Raw genomic sequence first — 5,765 nt, forward strand, 5'->3', positions numbered from 1 at the left:
GCATACATGACATGGAGTCTTGCGTGGTGAGCGTGCATACAGGCCATGGAGTCTTGCGTGGGAGCGTGCATACAGGACATGGAGTCTTGCGTGGTGACCGTGCGTACAGGCCATGGTGTCTTTCGTGGTGAGCGTGCATACAGGCCATGGAGTCTTGCGTGGGAGCGTGCATACAGGACATGGAGTCTTGCGTGGTGACCGTGCGTACAGGCCATGGTGTCTTTCGTGGTGAGCGTGCATACAGGCCATGGAGTCTTGCGTAGGAGCGTGCATACAGGCCATGGAGTCTTGCATGGTAAGCGTGCATACAGGCCATGGAGTCTTGCATGGTAAGCGTGCATACAGGCCATGGAGTCTTGCATGGTAAGCGTGCATACAGGCCATGGAGTCTTGCATGGTAAGCGTGCATACAGGACATGGAGTCTTGCTTGGTGAGCGTACATAAATGCCATGGAGTCTTGCCTGGTGAGTGTGCATACAGGCCATGGAGTCTTGCATGGTAAGCGTGCATACAGGCCATGCAGTCTTGCATGGTAAGCGTGCATACAGGCCATGGAGTCTTGCATGGTAAGCGTGCATACAGGACATGGAGTCTTGCTTGGTGAGCGTACATAAATGCCATGGAGTCTTGCCTGGTGAGTGTGCATACAGGCCATGGAGTCTTGCGTGTGAGCGTGCATACAGGACATGACGTCTTGCATGGGAGTGTGCATACAGGACATGGAGTCTTGCATGGTGAGCGTGCATACAGGTCATGGAGTCTTTCGTGGTGAGCGTGCATACAAGTCATGGAGTCTTGCGTGGGAGTGTGCATACATGACATGGAGTCTTGCGTGGTGAGCGTGCATACAGGACATGGAGTCTTGCGTAGGAGCGTGCATACAGGACATGGAGTCTTGCGTGGTGAGCGTGCATACAGGCCATGGAGTCTTGCGTGGTGACCGTGCATGCAGGCCATGGTGTCTTTCGTGGTGAGCGTGCATACAGGCCATGGAGTCTTGCATGGTGAGCGTGCATACAAGTCATGGACTCTTGCATGGTGAGCGTGCGTACAGGACATGGCGTCTTGCATGGGAGTGTGCATACAGGCCATGGAGTCTTGCGTGGTGAGCGTGCATACAGGCCATGGAGTCTTGCGTGGTGAGCGTGCGTACAGGACATGGCGTCTTGCATGGGAGTGTGCATACAGGACATGGAGTATTTTGTGGTGAGCGTGCATACAAGTCATGGAGTCTTGCGTGGTGAGCGTGCGTACAGGACATGGCGTCTTGCATGGGAGTGTGCATACAGGCCATGGAGTCTTGCGTGGTGAGCGTGCGCACAGGACATGGCGTCTTGCGTGGTGAGCGTGCATACAGGACATGGAGTCTTGCGTAGGAGGGGGCATACAGGACATGGAGTCTTGCGTGGTAAGCGTGCATACAAGACATGGAGTCTTGCGTGGGAGCGTGCATACAGGACATGGAGTCTTGCGTGGTGAGCGTGCGTACAGGCCATGGAATCTTGGGTGGGAGCGTGCATACAGGACATGGAGTCTTGCATGGTGAGCGTGCATACAGGACATGGAGTCTTGCGTAGGAGCGTGCATACAGGACATGGAGTCTTGCGTAGGAGGGGGCATACAGGCCATGGAGTCTTTCGTGGTAAGCGTGCATACAAGACATGGAGTCTTGCGTGGGAGCGTGCATACAGGACATGGAGTCTTGCGTGGTGAGCGTGCGTACAGGCCATGGAATCTTGGGTGGGAGCGTGCATACAGGACATGGAGTCTTGCATGGTGAGCGTGCATACAGGACATGGAGTCTTGCGTAGGAGCGTGCATAAAGGCCATGGAGTCTTGCATGGTGAGCGTGCATACAGGACATGGAGTCTTGCTTGGTGAGCGTACATAAATGCCATGGAGTCTTGCCTGGTGAGTGTGCATACAGGCCATGGAGTCTTGCGTATGAGCGTGCATACAAGCCATGGAGTCTTGCATGGTGAGCGTGCATAAAGGCCATGGAGTCTTTTTTGGTGAGCGTGCATACAGGACATGGAAACTTGCATGGTGAGCGTGCATACAGGACATGGAGTCTTGCATGGGAGTGTGCATACATGACATGGAGTCTTGCGTGGTGAGCGTGCATACAGGACATGGAGTCTTGCGTAGGAGCGTGCGTACAGGACATGGAGTCTTGCGTGGTGAGCGTGCATACAGGACATGGAGTCTTGCGTGGTGAGCGTGCATACAGGCCATAGAGTCTTGCGTGGTGAGCGTGCGTACAGGTCATGGAGTCTTGCGTGGTGAGCGTGCGTACAGGCCATAGAGTCTTGCGTGGTGAGCGTGCATACGGGACATGGAGTCTTGCGTGGTGAGCGTGCGTACAGGCCATAGAGTCTTGCGTGGTGAGTGTGCATACAGGCCATGGAGTCTTGCATGGTGAGCGTGCATACAGGCCATGGAGTCTTGCCTGGTGAGTGTGCATACAGGCCATGGAGTTTTGCGTGGTGAGCGTGCATACAGGCCATGGAGTCTTGCCTGGTGAGTGTGCATACAGGCCATGGAGTCTTGCGTGGTGAGTGTGCATACAGGCCATGGAGTCTTGTGTGGTGCGCGTGCATACAGGCAATCGAGTCTTGCGTGGTGAGCGTGCCTACAGACCATGGAGTCTTGCATGGTGAGCATGCGTACAGGCCATGGAGTCTTGCGTGGGAGCGTGCATACAGGACATGGAGTTATGCATGGTGAGCGTGCATACAGGCAATGGAGTCTTGCGTAGTGAGCGTGCGTACAGGCCATGGAGTCTTGCGTGGTGAGCGTGCATATAGACCATGGAGTCTTGCGTGGTGAGCGTGCATACAGGCCATGGAGTCTTGCGTGGTGAGCGTGCATACAAGCCATGGAGTCTTGCCTGGTGAGTGTGCATACAGGCCATGGAGTCTTGCGTGGTGAGTGTGCATATAGACCATGGAGTCTTGTGTGGTGAGCGTGCATACAGGCCATGGAGTCTTGCGTGGTGAGCGTGCATACAGGCCATGGAGTCTTGCGTGTGAGCGTGCATACAGGACATGGAGTATTGCACGGGAGCGTGCATACAGGCCATGGAGTCTTGCGTGGTGAGCGTGCATATAGATCATGGGGTCTTGTGTGGTGAGCGTGCATATAGACCATGGAGTCTTGCGTGGTGAGCGTGCATATAGACCATGGAGTCTTGCGTGGTGAGCGTGCATACAGGACATGGAGTCTTGCGTGGTGAGCGTGCATATAGACCATGGAGTCTTGCGTGGTGAGCGTGCGTATAGACCATGGGGTCTTGTGTGGTGAGCATGCACACAGACCATGGGAGTTGAATGCATTACTTACTGTTTTCTTTGAAACAACTGTACCTGCAGATTCCAGCTCTTTCTGTAGCTCTCCACAGGTGGTACTTGGCTCGTGGACAACTCTTCTGGTAAGTTTTTTTCACTCCTCTGTCTTGAAGTGAGGACCTGGTCATGGCATTTATATGGTGAAATGTTCTTTCCACTTACAGATTATGGCCCCAACAGTCCTCACTGGAACCTTCAGTAGTTTAGAAATTCTTCTGTAACCAATGCCATCAGCATGTTTAACAACAATAAGGTTGCAATGGTCTTGAGACAACTCATATAAGATGCTTCCTGTATGGCACCTTGGTAATCAGACATCTCTTTGCCTGTCATTTCTGATTATTACACATAATTTATGGACATGTATGGTTTATTTGCCTGTGTGGATTGGATGGGTTGTTACTGACATCTGGTGAGAATTTCATGTGAATAGCACCTTTAGAAATAGATTTACTTAGAAAATTGGTGATGTGTTCAATATTTATTTCACCCTCTGGTTTATGCCTTGGAGGGTCCCAGTCCCTGGAGATATGATATAAAGTAGGGATCATGGGGAGACGGGAGGTTTCTACACATTTCTGTCAGTGGAAACAGTCAGCAAGCTGGTTGACAGACTCATCTCCTGAAGTACAAAAACATGATGTAAAACTAACCCCTTCGAGACTAACAGAACAAGCTGGGAACCTTGGGAGATTTCAGCTCTGGAGGCTGTAGAGATGTGACTTCGGCTCTAGCATTAGCAAACAGAAATTAAGTCAACAAAAAAAACGGGGGGGGGGGGGGGGGTGGATTGGCTGCAGCGGTTACATCTTGAATCCTCCAGAAAACACAGTCCAGAGGAAAACTACAGATGGGGGGGCTGCGACCCAGATGACCCCACCTAGGAAATGATCACATCGCCACCGGAGCCCGAACCATCGGGGGCCGAGTCCTGTGACACAGGGTCACAGCTCTTGCCACACCATACCGGGGGCTGCACTTGGGTGACAGCACGAGACCCCTGTGGTTGTTCCCTCCTCTGTGACAGACTGGTGCCGCGGAGGTCAAGTTCACACATTGCAAATACGACAGCGGCGCCGGACGGCTGCAGACCGTTAACCCGTTCACTGTATCCAGCAAATGGGGCAGAAGAAATTCCTATAATCTGGTGCTGAATTATCAGATATTCTTACAATAAAATTTATATATATATATATATATATATATATATATATACGCACCAAGGTCCAGAAATCTGAAATTATCTCGTCAACTCCACCTTACTTTTTGATTCTGGATGATCAGATTATGGGAATTTCAGCGGTGCAGCAGGGGGCGACGTTAGGATTTTTCTTTGCTGCTCCCCCTGGTGGACACGATATGACGCAGCAGACGAGACATGTGATCGGTCTCAGTGGTGCAGCAGGGGTTACGCCAGGATTTTTCTTTGCTTCTTCCCCTGGTAGACACCATATGATGCAGCGGATCAAACACGTGATGGGTCTCAGCAGTGCGCGACGTTAGGATTTTTCTTTGCTGCTCTCCCTGGTGGACACCATATGAAGCAGCGAATCAGACATGCGATTGGTCTCAGCGGTGAAGCAGGGGGCGACGTTAGGATTTTTCTTTGCTTCTTCCCCTGGTAGACACCATATGATGCAGCGAATCAGACACGCGATCGGTCTCAGCGGTGGAGCAGGGGGCGACGTTAGGATTTTTCTTTGCTTCTTCCCCTGGTGGACACCATATGATGCAGCGGATCAGACACGTGATCGGTCTCAGCGGTGAAGCAGGGGGCGACGTTAGGATTTTTCTTTGCTGCTCTCCCTGGTGAACACCACATGATGCAGCGAATCAGACACCTGATCGGTCTCAGCGGTGAAGCAGGGGGTGACGTTAGGATTTTTCTTTGCTGATCTCCCTGGTAGACACCATATGATGCAGCGGATCAGACACGTAATCGGTCTCAGTGGTGTGGCAGGGGGCTACACCAGGATTTTTCTTTGCTGCTCTCCCTGGTGAACACCATATGAGGCAGCGGATCAGACACGCGATCGGTCTCAGCGGTGGAGCAGGGGGCGACGTTAGGATTTTTCTTTGCTTCTTCCCCTGGTAGACACCATATGATGCAGCGAATCAGACACGTGATCGGTCTCAGCGGTGGAGCAGGGGGCGACGTTAGGATTTTTCTTTTTATTAATGGTAGCGATAAAAGTCACCAAAAATGACAGGAGGTAAAGTACAATAAAAAGAATGTTTTTCTTGGGACGTCTTGTTATCACGTGACCAACCATAAAACGAAACGTGGTGCGTTCCAGATCGCAGAAGCTGTGCAACAATGGAGGAGGGGAAGCGCTGTGGCACACGCTTTCAGTGCACCGCAGACTTTCCTTGCACAGCGCCCCTTTCCTGTTCCGTACAACTGACTAGTCAGGAAA

This window comes from Ranitomeya imitator, chromosome 10, assembly GCF_032444005.1.
Source record: "Ranitomeya imitator isolate aRanImi1 chromosome 10, aRanImi1.pri, whole genome shotgun sequence".
Taxonomy (NCBI): Eukaryota; Metazoa; Chordata; class Amphibia; order Anura; family Dendrobatidae; genus Ranitomeya; species Ranitomeya imitator.